An 18,941-nucleotide genomic window follows, 5' to 3' on the forward strand; every position below is an offset into this window, starting at 1 on the left:
CTGCAGCTCCACCACGACATCTTAGATCCTGTCGAATGTCCCCAAAACGACAAGGTGGTCCTGGCCTTGGATCTTAAAGGCGCATTCGACAACGTCAAACATGCAGTAATCCTGGACCACCTCAGTAACACCAACTGTGGCCACAAAACATTCCATTACATAAGTCAATTTCTTACAGACCGTCAAGCCTATATACGCATACAAGATGCGGAACACGGGCCATACACCATCGGCTCGAGGGGAACACCTCAAGGCGCGGTCCTGTCTCCCCTGCTCTTCAATTTGGCAATGCTTCGCCTTCCCTCCAAATTGTGTTCTCTGCCCGGGATACATCACGCTCTTTATGCGGATGACATTACAATCTGGGCCACGCAAGGCAACCTGGGCCACATGGAGTCCTGCCTGCAAGCAGCAGCGACCCTAGTCGACGACTACGCGGCCTACTGCGGACTCCAGTGCGCCCCAGCTAAATCAGAATTTGTGCACTTACGTCCCTCCCCCCGGGACACAACTCCGCTTCGCATCAGTCTCCCCTCGGGACCGATCCGGGAGGCCAAGGAGATCCGCGTCCTTGGCCTCTTCATACACCACCAACGCAGAGTCGACACCACCATAGCCAAACTTCGCACGGTGGGAGACCAGGTGGGCCGAATGGTCCGCCGGGTCTCAAACAAGCGGGGCGGATTACGAAGCAAGGATGCACTGCGGCTTGCCCATGCTTTCGTAACGAGTAGAATCCTCTACTCAACTCCCTACTTGCACCTGCGCAAACATGATGATGACCAACTGGAGGTCATCCTGCGGAAAGTCATCAAGCGGGCTCTCGATCTTCCGATCGCCACGTCCAACCAGAGGCTTCTGGCCTTGGGCGTGGTGAACACATTTCGAGAGCTTCGAGAGGCCCACTTATGCAACCAATACACGCGTCTTGCACAGACCACGTCCGGTCGCCGCCTCTTGGACCGGCTACACATCAAACACGACTACCACATTGAGGAAAGGGAGAGAGTGCCAGAACCCTGGAGACGCGCCCTCCGGGTCCGACCCCTTCCCCGCAACATGTCCAGTGAAGACCATAGCGGTCGTCGCCAGGCGCGCGCGGAAGCGTTGGCGCGATACTATGGTAACCAAGAACATGTGTATTACGTAGACGTTGCCGGCCCACACCACGGGGGGTGGTACACGGCCGCAGTCGTACACAACACAAACACAGTTAACGGGCTCACTTTCAAAGCCTACAGCGCAACACACGCGGAGGAGATTGCCATTGCTCTGGCTCTCACGAATCCCAAGTCAAAACACATCATCACCGACTCGCGAGGGGCCTGTCGGAACTACGAGTTGGGCTGGGCTCCCCCGCTTGCCTGGCGCATACTGGAATATCGCTGTCGATCTGAAGATCCAACTCCACGCAACCTGATTTGGGCCCCCGGTCACCAGGGCCTCCAGGGAAACGAACAGGCCGATCAGGCCGCCCGCGCACTCTCTCCCCGGGCTATCTCCCTGTCCTTGGAAGGGTACTCCCAATCAGACAATCTGGCCATTACATTCAAACAAATCACCGATTACTACAAGGAGGAGCACCGGCGCTACCCGGCCCCTTGTAAGGGTCTGGATCGCGCTGACGAGCGCCTCCTCATCAAAATTCTCACTAACACTGTACTGTGCCCGGCGGTGCTTAAACACTTCAATACATCCTTTGATGGCACGTGCCAGTTCTGTGGGGAGGTGTCTGACACCTTCCACATGGTTTGGGCGTGTCAATCTAACCCATCTATCCCCCCCAACCCCAACCCCACCAGAGAGGACTGGGAGGCGGCCCTGCTCGGCTGTCAAGACCTGAAGAGCCAAAAGGCCTTGGTTCAACGGACGCGGGCGGCTTTGCTTGCCAATGGGGCCCCGGAATAGGGGCTCAACCTAGTACTGTGAGGGGAAAGGGCCAATAGGGTCCTACCCCAATCACCTTTCTGTAAAAAAATTTATTGCTTATAAATGTTTTTCACCACCACCACCCCATGCAGCTGACGGCAGGGCCAAGTCCTCAAATAAAACTGAGCTGGAGAGGCTTTCGGTCTCAACACTCACTGGTGAAAGCTCGTCTCCTGCACTCTTCTTGCTAGGTGGAGCTGAAAGTGGAGTCCTCGCTGGGCGTTTCCTGCTTGTAGGCAACTTCTTTGACAGGTAATGCGGGAGATTAGGAAACTGTGTAGGCACAGCTCCCGGGAGCAAGAGAGGCCTACCCCTGTCAATCCGGACAATTTCACCGTTCACGATGTGTTCAAAGTGGCGGGATATATACCTCTCGTCGAAGTGTAGCTCGCACACGGCGGAGTTTTCTTCGAGTTCCTTGTCAGCACGTGGAATAGCTCGCCGCCACTGCGCCAACACAGCCTGGTCCTTCGGAACCCCGAACAAAGACAGTTTCTTTTTACACGACTTGTAGCCTGTAGTACATCCTGGCACAAAACAATGACTCTGTTTACGAGGCATGAGTACGCATAGAGACTTCTCTGTTGCTGTAACACAAAAAGAAACGAGCGCGACTTCCGACAGCGGTCAGCGGCGGACGGCGTGCAGAAGAGACGGCGCGACTCGGATCGGCCAACGTATAAGCGACAGCGCGCGCCCCCTCGCGGCTCCTCTCCGAAGGCTTCAACGCGCCCCGTAGGCGCTGCATGCCGCTCATCACACTTCCCAATTCTAGCCACTGTACTCTGGCCTGACACGAGATCTGCGAGATCTCGCGAGACCCTCCCACAAGCGGTCAAAGTACATCAACGCTGGATTGCAGAAATTTTCATCCGTAATTACTGGTAACAAAGCTGGCTGCATCGAGAGTCTTTTTTTTTGTTCCAAGAAAAATTATGCAAGCAGAAGAAAATGAAATAATTGACTAATAGCCAGAGAAGTGCTCCGCCAGGTGTCGTTGCTACGAGGTAAACACGGTTAGGTTTACAGCTTGAAAATCGCCAAATTATCTGAAAAACAGGGGCTAGTTATCGCTTATACTTCTGCGTGTGGGCGAGAGTGTCCGAAATAAAAGCGAACCGCTACCATTTGAGCGAGCTATCCCGTCGAAGAATGCAGCGGCGACATGCATTTATTTCGAAGCGGGCGAGCTGGGCGCCGCCATCTTGTCAACGCAACCCGTAACGTTCCCGTAGCGCACGCACGCAACGACACGATGCGTGCGTACGTACGCAAGCGGCCCAGCCGTACGAAACGTTCTGCGCATGCGCTCTCGCGACCCGCAACGTTCCTGCGTACGTAACGCCGTTACGTACGGCCAACTAAAAGTGTCTATTATTCAACTCCGCCGCGGTGAAAGGCGCGTCGCAGGGGCCTTCCGAGGTGACGGGAGAGGGAGTGGCGCCGCTTCCGGGGCTCTCGAGCGCAGCTATGCTAGCTGCGCCTGCGGGGCTGTGCGGCGCGAACCGGTCGGCGAACCGCTGAGCCCGCTGGATATTGCCAGTGCAGCAAGCGGCTGCGGGTCCGCGAGCTTGCGTCTTCCTCCATCCTTTGACATAATGAAGCCCACTGGCGACGGTAAAGTTTGTTGGAGTGGCGCCACGCTTTCGCGTCCAGGCGGTTGTATACTGTCCAGTCGGCGGCCCTGTCGGTCCGTCGTGCCCTTCGCTCTGCGCGGTCCCTTTGCTCGCGCAGCTCAAGCAGTCTGTTGTCTGGTGCGGGCTGGCCCGCCCGCACCTCTGCTTTTCGGGTTGCTGCGAGGGCACTTCGGACCAAGCTGGTGAAAAAGGGCGCGCCTGAGGCAGCCGCCTCGTCTACAGCCTGCCTGAACGCGCTCCAGTTCACGATGGAGTAGGTGCGTTTAGCGCGGGCCTCCAACGCAGTGGGTTCGATCAGGATGGAGTAGTGATCCGAGCCCCAGAGAGATGGTGATCGGTGCCATGTCGCCTCAATGCCTCTGGATGCGAAGGCAACGTCGATGCAGGAGCCGGGTGTTCCGCGTCGTCGGAAGGTGGGCTCGCCGGTGTTCAAGGCGATGAGTCCCAGCTGCGTTGCTGCGTCGTGCAGGTCGTCTCCCCGCGCTGAATGGTGGGCACTGCCCCACGCACTGTGATGGGCGTTAAAATCACCGCAGATGATTTGGCGTGGGGCACAACACGAAGACACTGCACGAAAACACAGCGCGTTCCACGCGACAGCTGGGCGCACGTAAACACAGGCCACCGACGTGTCAACACCACCGACGCGCACTGTCACCACCACGCACTCCTGAGCATCGGTTGTCGCCGCCGCCGAACCGACGAAAGTATGTTTCACATCCCGCCGCACATACACCGCACACCTCGATTTCCCAGGCCGATGGGAGTGGTCATCACAGGGCACTGCAGCACAGGACTTCTCCTCACATTTGGTTGGCGAATGGTAGCCAATGTATCCGGGTAGCCGCCTTTGGGGCTCCTCCTCGTGGACCCGCACGTACGTCTCCTGCAGCGCGATAACCTCCGGTGCGCTTTCCGCGATGCGCGCGCGGAGTTCAGAGTACCGCGCCGCAAGGGAGCGCACGTTCCACTGCAGGACTGTGGGGATCCGAGGCGAAGCCCGGCGACTAGCCATGATTGTTGGCATCCTGTAGAGGAGAGCCTGCAGCTTCTAAGCATGCCCGGCGTCCGTCTGAGCCCTCCGGGAGCAGCGAGCTGAGCGCCCGCAGGGCGAGCTTCAGCTTCGCGATTTCGGTGTCGCGTGCATCCGGAGGCTGGCCTGGGAATTTTGCTGCGGGAGGAGGCGGTGCCTGGCGGGATGTGCGCGGGTCCGGTCTCTGCCGGCCCCGCTGCAGGGGCTGCTGGCTGTGCTGACTCCGTCCACTGGTCACCACCTGCGCATATGAGAGAGCGCCAGGCGGTGTAGTGCGGTGCTGCTGGGTGGCCTGGGGCGGCATTTCCGCTGTCACCACGGCCCGGACCGCGCGCCGAGACAGTGGCAAGTGCGAATGAATGAATGAAAAACTTTATTGTATAAGGGTTATTTCTCGCAGCGTAGGTGGAGCCCTCAGTCCACGGCCCCAGCGGCCTTTGCAGTCTTGCGAGCCCTGTCGATCAGCTTGAGCTGCTCTTCAGGCTTCGAGCTGGACAGCGCAGCCTCCCACTGCTCCGGTGTAGGTGTGTTGTTTATCGGCGCTGCCTGCATTTTCTGACAGGCTTATGTAACGTGGTAAAGCGTTGCGTGTTCACCGCATAGCGGGCATTTGTTTTCATAAGTGGATGGATAGATTTTGCTGAGTAAACTCAGATTGGGGTATGTATTAGTCTGTAGTTGTCTCCAGGCAACCGACTGCTGTTTACTAAGGTATTTGTGGGGAGGCGGGTAGGTCCTCCGGAGGGCTCGTTGGTGTTCTAAGATGGCTCCATACCGTCTAGTGACTGCGTCCAGTTCCCCTTCGGTGCGCGCCTCCCGGTTGGCGTATGCTCGGGCATTGGCGTCCGCACATTGGTTCCCTTTGACAGCCTCATGGCCTGGTGTCCACGTGATGAAGCATCTCGTAAAAGTGATTGTCCTCGCCTTGAGTATGTGAATGGCTGCAGTGGATATGCGTCCACTGCTGTATCTTCTGCACGCCTCTTGCGAGTCTGTAATGATGTGTGCATGGGGCTCGTCACTCTGCTGGGTGATGGCGAGTGCAATTGCTGCTTCCTCAGCCTCGAGTATGTTGTTGGTTTTTATCGAAGCACAGTTGATTTCCCTGAGCTGGTGATCCACCACGCTGGCTACCGAGCCATATCGGTGTCTGTATGTTGTTGCGTCAACATATAATACGTCTTTTGCCCCGGCGAAGCTTCTTTCATGGAATTCACATCTTGCCTTTCTTCTCGCCTTATGTATATCTGGATGCATGTTTTTTGGAATCGGACTGATCTCAATGATCCTCCTGATTTCATTTGGAACGCTCGCTGTGCTATTGATTTCTTTCAAAGCGTCCCTCATGCCCAGCAACCGCAGCGTGTTTCTGCCTGTTGCGGACAGCATCAGTCTTGTTTTCTGCGCGATAAGGTGGGCCTCGATATGTTCAAGTACTGTGTTGTTTATGCCCAGTTTAAGGAATTTCTCCGTCGAAGTGCTGACCGGCAGTCCGAGAGCGCATTTGTATGCTTTTCTAAGAATTGCCTCCAACTGCTCCTTTTCTTGCTCGAGCGGTGTTTGGTAGGGGACGCCGTATAAGATCCTACTGACCACGAGGGCCTGTACTAGCCTACATGTGTCTTCCTCCTTCATACCTCTTCTTCTGTTGGAAATTCTTGCAATCATCGTGGTGATCTGTGCTGTGGTATTTGCTAGCTGTCTGATCGTGTGATCAATACGACGGTTGCTTTGGACCCACATGCCGAGGATCCTAACTTTCGATACTTCTGGAACCTTCGTTTCCCCTATGTAGATATGTATGGAGTTTTGCAGATCATACCCTTGTCTGTAGACTCTGAGCACCTCGGATTTTTCAGGGGAGCATGCAAGTCCGCAGTGTCGGGCGTATTCGTTGACCGTGTCTGCCGCTCGCTGAAGAAGCTCTTGTTTTTCGCTTAAGGATCCCCTTGTCACCCAGATTTTGATATCATATGCGTAGATGGCATGCCTGATTCCTTCAATTTCTTCGAGCGCCCTTGCTAAACCAATCATTGCAATATTAAAAAGCATAGGTGATAGCACAGAGCCTTGTGGTGTTCCTTTTTCTGGGGTGTTGAAGGTGTCAGTACTGATGCCTCCTATTCCAATGGTAGCGGTTCGGTTAGTCAGAAAGGCTTTCACATAGTTGAATATTCTCTGCCCACAACCCAGTTTGCTGAGCCCCTCCAGCACAGCCCTGTGACTGACGTTGTCGAAGGCCGCTTGAAGATCGAGAGCGAGCAAGATGTTTTCTCCATATTTTGGAACGGAAGTAAGCACCTCCTCCTTGATCTGCAAGAGAACGTCCTGTGTCGATAGGTATTTTCGAAATCCAAACATAGTGTGCGGCATGAGTTCGTTGTCCTCAAGGTGGGTCTGCAACCTGTGATGCACAACTCTCTCGTACACTTTTCCCAAGCATGATGTTAAGGAAATGGGTCTAAGATTGTCCAGGTTTGGAGTCTTTCCGGACTTCGGAATCATTACTATTTCCGCATGTCTCCAGTCGTCCTGGAGGGTCCCCTGTTCCCAGTGTTTATTGATGAACTCCGTGAATCTTTTTATTGAATTGTCATCCAGATTCCTTATCATGGCATTGGTGATGCCATCCCTCCCTGGTGTTGTGTTCTTTGTGGCGGACATCACAGCGTGTCTGACTTCTTCTATGGTAAGGGGTTCGTCCAGAGCGGGATTCGTTTCGCCCGTGTATGCCAAGCTGCTGTCGGCGTATGTTGCATTGCCGATGTAACGCTGCTTGATGTTCTGTAGCATTTCCTCGTCAGTGCCTTGGAACTGGTGCGCGATCCTTTGGGTCGTCTTACGGGTTTTGGATTTTGTGGTGGTTGAGTCTATGAGAGCCCTTAGCAAGGCCCATGTCTTGGCCCAACCTAGAGTCCCCTGAAGTTCGTTGCACTTTTGGTTCCAGTTGCGCCTCGAGAGCTCCGTCGCATATTCTTCAGCCTGTCTGGTGACCTCAGCGATCTTACGCTTGAGCCGCCTATTATGCTTTTGCCTTTTCCACCTTTTTAGTAGGCCCCGTCTGGCGTCCCAAAGGTGTAAGAGATGTCTGTCCACCTCGGGTGTGTTGGTAGTGAGGGCGACCTTTCGGGTTAGTTTTCGCCAGTCTGTCTTGATTCTTGCGACCCAGCCTTCTATGTCGGTGATCTCAGCGTCTTCATGCTGTTCCCTGGATTTCCTATAGGCTTCCCAGTTTGTCAGTCTAGCCTGGCCATGTTGTCGCCTGATCGGGAGGGTTTCTATATGGATGCGCAGGATGCAGTGGTCACTGCCTAGAGTTTCGCCGTCGTTTTCCCATCTTGCGTGCCTTACCCCTTTGACAAATGATAAGTCTGGGCACGAATCTCGGTTGATGCTGTTCCCCACTCGCGTGGGTTGGGTGTGGTCAGTGATGAGGGTGAGCCTTCTACGATCAGCTTCCCTGGCTAGATCCCTGCCTTTCGGGGTTTCCCGAACGTAGCCCCAACTTTTATGCCAGGCATTAAAGTCCTCCAGAATAACGATACCGTTCTTGCATGCTGCTTCTTCTGCTTTGCCTAGCAGGTAGCTGAAATTGGCTTTCCTCTGGCTTGGCGGGCTGTACACGTTAAGTAGGAAGGTGCTTTCTTGGCTTCTCTTTTGGGTAATGATTTCTACAAGGACGTGGTCAATGTCCGTTCCGTCGATGTCGTGTCTGCGGTGACTGCTTTTGCAACCAGCGTGGCGACCTTGCTTTGCTTCTGCCCCTCGTAGACGGAGTACCCCGCGAGAGTGAGTGAGCAGCCGGTTTCCTGTACGGCGATTATGTCTGGCGGAGAGGTGCAATTTGTGATGTGTTGTTTAAGAAGACCCTGCTTTCGGCGGATCCCACGGCAGTTCCACTGCCATATTTCAAGGGTTTCCAACTTGACCGAGCGTTTACGGTTGCTCGCCATACTGGGATGGCCTGTTATAGGGTTTTCCTCTGGATTTCATGGCTGTGAATTGTACTAGACGCTCTCTATCCTTGCGCGTCTCGTCTTGGATGTTGGAGATGAGGTTGCTAAGATTTGCCAGTGCATTGTTAACAGCAACCATGGCAGTTGTAAATTCCTGGCGCCCTATAGTTGTCGCCTGAGCTTCGTCTGTTTGCGGGTTAGTGCTGTTCTGCCTTGTTCTTTGGGCCTTTAGTTCGTCTATCAGATCGTTTAGTTTCTGTCTCAGCTCGGCGTTTTCTGCCCTGAGCGTCTGAATTATTTGTCTTAGCTCTTGAACGTCCTCGTTAGCTTCCCCATTAGCGTTGTTAACTATCACTGTTTTCTGTGTGTGTGTTTTTTGGAGCAGTGGGAGAGGTAGGGAAAAGATGCTCTTTCCAGCTCACCCTGGTTGCTTCCTCCTTTTTTGGTGCGGTCTTCTGCTCCTGCTTCTTTTTGGTTTCTGAATCCTCCCGGGTCCTGGACGCCGATCTCGACTTTATCCTGATCTCGATGCCGATCTGGACTTGGATCTCGAACTGGAGTCCTCGCTGAACCAGCGTTTCCGGGCCCGGCCGCGTCCGCCGTTGTCTCCGCCGCCTGGTTCCTCTTTTTTTCTCGTCCGTGGTCTCTGTTTCCTGAGACGTTCCTTGCACTCCTTTGCCCCCGTAGGATGCGCTTCCGTGCATAGCACACACCTGGGCTCGCAGGAGTGTCCGTCCTCGATCACTGGCTCGGTGCATTTAGAGCAGACGACAACGTCAGGTGTCGGGCATACGTCCGCCCTATGTCCGGCCTTTAAGCATGTATAACACACTTGCCGCGATGATCGATAGAGGTAGCAACGTATCTCGCCGCCGTAGTAATAGACGTAGCGCGGAACGATCTTTCCCTCGAAGGTAATGACCGCGCTTTGGGATTTGCCAAGCATTCTTGCATAAAGTATTTTGACTCCTTGGGTACGTACCCGGAGATGCGATAGTACAGTTGGCGTGGTCCCGGCGTCCACTCCATGAATGACACCTTTGCACGAATTGTCCGGCGCGGCCACGTAAGCTGTCACTGCAGTTTTTTGCAGCAAAGCGTAGACTTGAAATACACTGCACAGCACTGGCAGTCTCCATGCTTGGCGTGCTGAGTATAGCGATGTTGGATCCGTTGTGCAGCCGTATAAGGAAGCTGCCTTCGTTGCAGATGTCTGGTTTTCCGCATGCTTTGGTTATAGCCCGGGCCATCTGATGCGTGCTCAGTTCGCTGATGTTGAGTCCATTCTTCGGTCTAAGGATGACTTTGAAGTCGTTTTTTGGCAAAGGAGGTAGCTTCTCTCGCCGAACGGGATTCCACTTGAGTTTGGATTGGCTCAGCGCTGAATTGTCCGCCGCGTCTGTCCCGGCCTCTGGAACGGCAATCAGTCTCGAGTTCTGGTATTTGGCAGTGAACCATCCCCCGTTGTCGATTGTTCTCTTCTGCGAGAGGTCCGTAGCGTTGTTGGTAGCATTGTCGTCGCTGTGAAGATTCTCTTCGAGCGGTGTCGTGGCTCCAGCCGACGCCGCCGCGTCAGCGTCCGCCATCCTCAAGGGTGCGGCGTGAGCTGTAGCAGCGTTCCTTCGGGCCGACGGCCCGACGCCGCCTAGGCTTAGCGCGGCGTTCTCTGCCTTGGATTTTCCGACGGGCACAAAATGGCGAAATCTGAACTCACGGATGTAAAGCGGGTATCCACGGATTCCGCTTGATCGGTAGAAAGCGATGGAGTACTCCATTTTCTACTGCGTTGATGTTTGCCGGGTGTAAGCTGGCAAGTGCGAAGTGGCGAGCAGGGTGGCCACATGTCTCTCGCGCTGCCAGTGGGGGCACGCGGGGTCCGTGGCCGCGTGTTGCCCGCCGCAATTCAGGCAGCGCGGCTTGCGGCTCGGACAGGCGCCCTGATCGTGGGGGCCCCCGCAGCGAATGCAGCGGTGTGGAGCACGGCAGGCTCCGGTGGTATGGCCCAGCCCGCCGCATTTCCCGCACTGCAGTGGGCGAGGTCTGCAGGCACGCACAGCCCGGCGCCTCCTGCAAATAGAAATGTGTGCCGGTGGTACCGGCGCCGCAAATCTGACAGTCAGGGTGCTGTCAGATAGCGACGCCGACACGATCGGCACCGTTGATTCGGTCGCGGCGAGCAGCTCGGCCGCCGTCCGGCGTCCGTCCACCCCGAAAACGAGGCCGGAGCAGTGGTTGCGGGGGGCTGGCTCCCTTGCGGTGACTGCCACTCCGCGGATGACGGAGAGAGCGAGCAGCTCGCGCAGGGTGCCCGCATTCGCAACGTCCATGGCCACAACACCGCGCCGAGTGTTGGCGCGGACGGCCAGGACACCAGGCCGTGGTCCCAGCTCCTCTGCCAGCTCCCATCCCTGCTCCCGGGAGAAGGCCGCGTCCCGCTGGGCTGGCCGGTACAGGACGGTCCCGTGGACGTTCTCAGCCACCTGCACCGCGGTGGCCAGGGCTGGGCAAGATACTTCAAAATAGTATCTTCGATACGATACTCGATACCTTTGAAAATTGTATCTCCGATACCGATACAAGATACAGCACGGAAATAGATTTTCGATACAGATACTCGATACTGTATCGTCGATACTTCGATACATCACTAAAATATCAAATATAATACAGGTTATATTACGACTAACGAAGTTTACAAAACTAAAATCACTGTCTAATAATGCCGGTAATATAACTGGCGAATTTAGGAAATGTACGAGTGGTTTCTCTAACCTTTAGTGCATTTCTATAGAGCACGTTTCTTGAAAGGACTTATAAACGAATCCGACCACATGGATCTGTTGAAGCTCCGCTCTCTGCGCAGTTGGCCTTGTTAGAACTTTAATTTGGACTAAAGCCATATATATGTTGAAGCGATCGCTTCCGTAAGCAGCCTAGCAAAAAATCATTTAACCCAAAGTTCCTCAAAGTTCCTGTGAGCACTTGGCTATATGAATAAACCTGAAACGTTTTCTGTTTTCGGTTCGATACTGTAGAGTACTTACCCGATGGCCTGTGCCTTTGATCAAACTAAATGATCCAAGCTCCGTGCGCTTGGGAACCGAACAGTTAGTTTGCCAGTACTGCGATAACAAACTTCTGAAGCTGAAAACAATTCTTGAAAAGCTAGAATGAAAACAAGTAAAATGGCTGAATGTTTTTATTAGGCAAAAAGTATTCATTACGTTTACTTGAAGGTCTTAAGTAACAACATTTGCTCGAACCGCCGGTCCGAAAGAGCCCCGCGATGTGGGCGCGCTATAAGGGGGGGCAAATGAAAAAAGCCTCTCTACAGGAGCAGACGAGCACGTCGCAGTATAATACTTGACGAAGGCGCCTCTTATCAGTGGATAAGAATGAAGCATAGCCACATCCACTCGAGGATCTTGTAAATAATTGAGAAACTCAAGCTTCACTAACGCCTCCTGAGAACTACGGCTGGTTATACCGCTTGTGTCTTCAAATGAAAAGAATGCGTCAGCTGACGCATTTGATGCTCCTGGCGCCGATGATCCTACTGCCTCGCGTGCGGAAGAATGCGCAGCTTGTGCTGTGCTGACATAGTCGACAACAGCTTCTTCTGTAAGCTTCTGAGCATGACGGCGGAAGTCTTCCATTTCTGCTGGCAACCACCGCAACTTGAAATAGGGGTGTAGAACAGCAGCAACTGTTGCCTCTTTTGCACTCGGTTTCATCTTCAAAAGATGGTCGAACCTGCGGGTGAATCCATTCCTAACTGCATCCAAAAGTGGCTTGCAATAAACATAGTCTGCAGCAGCTTTCTCGTGAAGCTTTGATTGCACTTGAAGAAGAGTTGGGAGCAGTTCTCCGAAGAAGCAGTCAGCTTCAGCTTGGAGGCGTGTCAAAGCAGAGGCGATGGGCTGCAAGACATCGCAGTACTCAAGCAGAAAAGCGAAGTCCCTTTCTTGGAATACTTGCAGCTTGAGAGTGTTGCATAGGTCTCGAAGCTTGTCCTTAGATCGAAGAAGGTCTTTGATGCTGTCGTATAAAGAATTCCATCGCGTCACACACGGTGTATCTAAAGAATGCCCTAAGGCGCTCACGATTATCTCGGACGACTTGGGCCTTCGGGCGCAGTTCCAAAGTGCCGAACATTTTATCATGGCAGATGAGTGAATGCGCTCAAATGACACTGTCGACAAAGCTACTTTAACGTCGGAAACTGCCACAAGACTTAGTGTATGACAAGCACACCGGACATGACGAGGCAATGTGATTTCGCCATCTTCGAGGCCAAGATCGGGTTCTGTCACCGACTCGAAGGACAAGTCGTCTGCGGCTCCATCTGCCAGAAAGAAGGTGCTTTCATTGAAAACATTTTCCTAACAACTTTCAAAATTATCACACGCTTTAGAAAAAAAAATGGTTCACCACCCATAACACAGCTAAATCAAAATAGAAAGTGTTCTGCTTTGCTAGAAACCACATTTTATAACATTGGGCTCATTTTCTGACGTTTACTTTTTATATTTTAGCCACCGAATTCGTAAAAAGGAAATCACCCGCCTTGGCGTCACAGTATAAAATACACTGGCGGGTATAAGCAAATGATTTGCTTTGTACCACTTACCCTCATCGATGATTTCGGAGCGTAAGCCAAACTGCTTAAAAGCTTTCACAAAGTTGCTGGCGTTGTCGGTGACGGTGGCTACAATTTTGTCATGGGAAATGTCGAAGTCTTGTCTGGTGTCTTCAAGTAATTCGCCGATTTTGTCGTGGGTGTGACGTCCAGCAAACCTTCTGCAGGCTAATGCCAATGATCGCCGAGAGAGAGTGTTGCGATCAATCTAAAGAACGATAAGAAGAGTGTATGCTTTAGCGCAGGCTTTCTCAACTGCACTATTTTTCAAGTATAAAAATTGCTTACTTACCCAATGAACTGTGACCCCCATAAAGCTCCGGTGAGGTGTAGACCAGATGTCAGCGGTCGTCGCGACATAATCTTGGTCAGACAGTTTCAGGCGTACGTCGCCCAACATTTTTTCCCATTCTTCATCAATTCTTCGTCCAAGCGTTCGTCGCGAAATCACGGTGCTTCCCGGGCGCAAACCTACGAGTAAGGAACAAAATTTTCTTGATAACTATCAAATCTCCATATTTAGAGGGGAGAGCGTACCTGTTATGAGCGCTACGAAGCCTGGCTCCTCAACCGTCGATAGCGAATGGAGACCGTCCACCACAAGCCTAACAATTAGGTTATCCACTTCGGGTACAGGCAGTTTACTCCTGGTAGAACAAAATAGTTTTGTTTGGAGCATTTTCTCGTTGGCGGTGTCAGCTTTCCTCTTTGTGGTTGTTTTTTTCCAGCCTTCTTTGTACACTTCGAAACTTTGCAGCTGTAGGGGATGTACACGCTGAAATGAAACGATACCTCTTATTACTTGCTTGCTCGCAAAGGGCATATTGTCGAAAAGTCAACAGAAAACAGGTATATCTCATCCCAAGGAAACATTGTATCGTTGAGAGGCACGAGAAAACACTGACATACTTAGACACGTATAATTTTATCTACGAATTGGAACGCTGCCTACAGATAGAAGACGGATAGGAGATAATGGTGGCTGGTCAGCAAGGGCGTATAAGATATTGGAGCAGTACCCCAAAACTCACAGCTGCGCCTTATCCAATAGACACCGTCGTATTTATGCCCTGGGCTTCCTTGCTTAGTTAATTTGGAACTGTGATCCCGTGCCAGGCTTGTTTACGGAATAGTCAGCTTTGATTGAAGTGCAACTCGTACTTAACTGCCAGCAAGTTGTATCTGCATGAAAAGAATAGCGACCTCATGAGGCTAAAACAAAATTTCAAACAACGTAATCTGACGTAATTTTATCGTTTCTTTTTTCGCTTAGCCGAAATGTCCAGCGCCTATTTTCATCCTGTAAGTGACAGTTAAAATCTCAAATATTAAGGCGTTAAAAACAATAAAGCTATGGAAGTTTACGTACCTTAAGGTGAAGCTTGAAATTCGAAGTCGAGGAGTAGGCACCGCTGATTGCTGTTTTACAGAATGAGCACTTGGCCTTGACTTTGTCCTCATCAAATGACGTGACAGTGAAATATTTTCCATCCAAGATGGCACACCGAAGTTCGTGAGCCATAGCTGCTGCTTGTCCGCGCGTAACGCGGCGAGGGCTACTGGCGTATACCGCAAACCAGGAACACGTGCGAGAAGTCGCACTGAAATGGGACGGCGGACAGTCGGACGGCGCAGAAGCGCCGATCCAGAAGTGGTAGCTTGGGAGTTGGCTAAAAAGCAGCGAAGGTGCTGCCGCCCGTCTTGTTCTACCGCCAGAGCGAGAGCTTTTACAGCTTTTTTTTATTTTTTTGATGCGAAAAGCTTCACTCGGCTCGTCAACACCGAGTCTGGCGTGCGCCGTGATCAATTTTAGCCACAGCTGTGCGCGAAACCGAGCGACGTCACGCGGAGCGCAGCTGGCCGCTGCTGCCGCAGCCGCCGTCGCCGCCGCGCGCTGACTCCGTCGCGTCTGAGCGTCGGCGCTTCTCCTCCTCCGACCGTTTTACCAGAGTCCCTCAATATTTTACTGGTCATGAAACTCCCCCGAAAGTTTGATATAGGGACAAGAGTGGCCGCTAGGGGCGCCCTCGCCATTCGGGGGGCAGCGGAGTGAATCCGGCGCTGGCGCTCTGCGGCCTTCGACGGAACTGAAAAATGCAAATAAATACATCTCCGGAGTGATACTACTGTGAGAAGGATGTGTTTCCGGGCAGGAGAAGGCACAGAGAAAAATAAAACTGTTTATCAGCGCACTGGCGGCCGGCGAACACGGTAACACTCGGAAAATTCGCACGCAACCGATTGCGCAGGAAGCCAGCGGGCCTCGCTCGCGAAATACTAGTTCCTATTTAAAAAAAACAAATAAGACAGGCGCTAGCATGGTATATGCTGGCTAGTCCGTATTAAGATACAGAGATGATCACCTGCCGGTCCGATGGAGCGGGGCTGGCGCGTCCGTTCAAGGTACGAGGCGCAGCGCGAATACACGCACCGGCAATGGGCGCCCCTGGCTATGCCTGCTCGCACTACTTGAAGGAAATTTGGGTAAACGATTATTAAGGGGACTTAGTATGAAATCTAGCTTTAGAACGAGAATTTCGATGGCAATTATAGCATGTTATTTATGCTATGCAACACACAATGTTGATAAAACGTCTTTTTTTCCTGAAGCATTTAGTGCAAATTTCAGTAGCCGATCCACGGCACTTTAAAGACTCGGACCAGCCTTAATGCCTCCCACAAAGTGCAATGGTTGTAATTCGCGACCACGCCTCGCTATTTCCTATATAGACGCTTACTTGCAAACATTTATTTTCCCTTTCATAACTACAATCAGCATGAATGAAGCACTGATGCGAATTCCGGAATAAGCAATGAAGACCGAGTGCTGTTTCATATGAATTTTTTTTTACTGCCACTGCCTTCGTGCCACATTTGACTTTAAGGTTGCACATACAGTATTTTGTAGTTTTCATTCTGCTTTTATTTGTTTTCATTGCAACTGTTATTGATAATTTATCAATACAATCAAGTAATTCTTCATGACCGAGACCATCATTAGTAATGTAAACTAAGTCAGAACAGTTTCCAACGTCAAAGATGAAGAAAGTGGGGTCAATAGTTTTATTCATGAGAACAGGACAACAACTTTTAAAGCGAAAAATCACACAAATCTTTTCATTTTGCAGAGGCATGACAGAGCTACATAACTCGGAACCGTTTAACAACGTTTAGCTCAACTTCTTCCCTCCACTTGCCGGACAAGACCGGCACGATGATTCCCTGGACTTCTTGTTTTTTTCTCTGGTGAAGAAATGCAGCTGGCATCTCAGAAAAAAATGAATAACTTCTGCAGTAGTTGCCACGAAATGTGATGGACAGCCCACGCTAGCAGAGGAAATTCTATTGTCATGCAATATGCTTTCAATAATATTCATGTAGAGATTAGGGCATGCAATTTTCTCTACTGTGAACTCCTCCACATAGCCTTCTACTATTTTTAAAAGGCCAAGCAAGCGATCTGAAGGCACCTGTAGATAGCCTTTTGATCTTATTGCTGTCAAATCATTTGGCTTCCGAGTTGAATTTTTTAAGGTTTGGACACAGCACGAGCAAGCCATCGTTGCAAACTTCTTGACCACGTAGCCAGCAAGATGATCTAGAATGCACTCCTTGGGTGACATAGGCTGCATTGTGCCACTGTTGCCTTCCATGCAGTCAGCAGGCTCTAAAAGAATATCATCGAAGAGCACAGCCAGTGTACCGACCTGAAAAATACACAATTTGCAGTACTGTTGCTTATATGCAATGAAAAACTGCATAGAAGCTTGTCATGAAACAAAAATTCGTAACTTACATGAGTTGGAGAAGGCGCTTTCTTGCAGTCAATATCTTGCAACTTGAGGAGCAACTTTGGTGCTTCACCTTCGACTGACGCTCTTTTTGGAGGCTGTACCAAGTTGTTGACACTCAGCATACAGTAGATAAACAAGAACTGCTGGATAGTTGGTTGACCTCCATCTCCGGCCACATGTCTAGCTATGCCAAAAAATCGCTAGAAAAAAGAGGACATAAACATGCATTCATTCGTTGCTAGGCACTTTATAAGCATTAAACATGTAATAGCTCTAAGAATGTGGCAGCGGGTGTCCAACTGCAACAAAACACCTACGTTCAGCGATGCGAGCAACATGAAAGCTAAACCTGTACCACGAGAAGCATGAGGCAACCTAAATAGGACATTACATTTTCTGACGCATACCTTTCTGGCTTACCTCTAAGGGGTCCTGTCCAATAGTTCCTACGAGAACGTAACGGAAGCCAGCAGTGAGGAGACGTTCTATAAGGGACACAGTGCTATGCAATGTTATTCTGAGAGCAGCACAAGTTGGCTTGCTTAAGAAGAAAATTTGTTGCTGTTTTGGCAAAGATTTGATATAAGCAGACCAAGCATCGAGCCATGCAATGTTGTCTTTCAGAGTCTGAAAACAAAAAGTTTTTTCTTTGCATAATGCACAAAATTTTTTCTTAATATAGCCAATTACTAATAGGAAAGAACCGGAATTATACTACTCACTGCAATATGTTCAGTTTCTTTGAACAGAACCTGCTCTGTGCACTTAGTGTTCAGGCAGTCAAATAAATTGTTCATGAGCCTTGTGAAACGAGCAGTGTCTGTGGATCCATGAAGCTTCTTGCAGTTCTCTTGTTTGCTATAGAATTCCATGGCTGAAGCTGTACTTTCACTCAGCAACTGAAAAGTAAGAAATATACTATAAGGCTCATTAACCACAAATGAAAGCATCCTGTAACCAGCACGTAAAAATACCTGCACTGCAAGCTTCACACTCATTTTCTGAAATGGATTCGGAAATATATGAGCTTTTGTGAGTTTTGGGACAGCACGTAGCCCAGACTGCTGCTCCTCATATTCCAGCAAGGCCGAGTAGTATGACAGACTTCTTTGTCACCAGGCAGCTGTTCAAAAAAATAAGGTAAATGCTTCAATAAACCATTACCCTTTTTGCCATGCCAATAAGAGCTTACCAAAAATTTTCCAACTTTCACGAGATTGTTCCGTATGCACTTAAATATGTGTGGCGGATCAATCACAGCATAAATGGTTCTCCCGGGATCACATGGATGTTGAAAAGAGGTCTGCAGTCCATTGATTTCTCCACTGACACCTAAAGAAAATTGCCATGGTATGTGTGATGTACAATTCGCAAATTTAATACCACTAATACGTCTTATACAGTAAAATATTTACCTAGTGAGCTCAAAGCTGACCTATTAGATGCGGAATTGTCACAAGTGACTGCATCTATAACCACTCCAGCGTTACAAAGGTGAACAATACACTCCAACAAGAGTTTTGCAAGGACTGTGCCTGGAGCAGCACCAGACGCACAGAACACACCAACGGTCTGTGACCAACCACCAAGGAATGGCCGAAACAGAAACACCAAAACGTGATCGCCATCCTTGAAGTGATCAGATTCCCTGGTGTATTCACCGAAATCAACTTTACCCAGAAGCCTCATGTCACTTTCTCGTAGGTGAACACTCTTCCTCACGCTCATTTCATCAAACATCAAAACTCCTGAAAGTGAAGAAAATATACAGAGTGAATTGTCAGGAAATACAAATTAGTCACCATTTTAAACCTTAATTAATAAAAGCACACCTCGATGTTCCCTTTCAGGCAGACCTTGTAGCTTTTCCCTCAAAATATGAAACAAATTGTTGTCAAATCCAAACTCTGCTTTTAGATTCTTCAAATAAGTGTACAACGTGCGAGGATGTGG

The 18,941-nt window shown here is 50.8% G+C and overlaps 1 pseudogene across 1 annotated transcript; it reads right to left on the reverse strand.

Annotated features, from left to right (window-relative positions):
• Positions 1-11,736: 11,736 nt before the first annotated feature.
• Positions 11,737-13,267, reverse strand: LOC144120043 (uncharacterized; annotated as a pseudogene). The gene is made up of 2 exons (XR_013312424.1): positions 13,186-13,267; positions 11,737-12,900 (listed from the first exon to the last, which is right to left on the reverse strand). The product of XR_013312424.1 is annotated as an uncharacterized LOC144120043 (transcript).
• Positions 13,268-18,941: the final 5,674 nt, after the last annotated feature.

The sequence above is a fragment of the Amblyomma americanum genome, chromosome 2 (genome assembly GCF_052857255.1).
Source record: "Amblyomma americanum isolate KBUSLIRL-KWMA chromosome 2, ASM5285725v1, whole genome shotgun sequence".
NCBI lineage: Eukaryota > Metazoa > Arthropoda > Arachnida > Ixodida > Ixodidae > Amblyomma > Amblyomma americanum.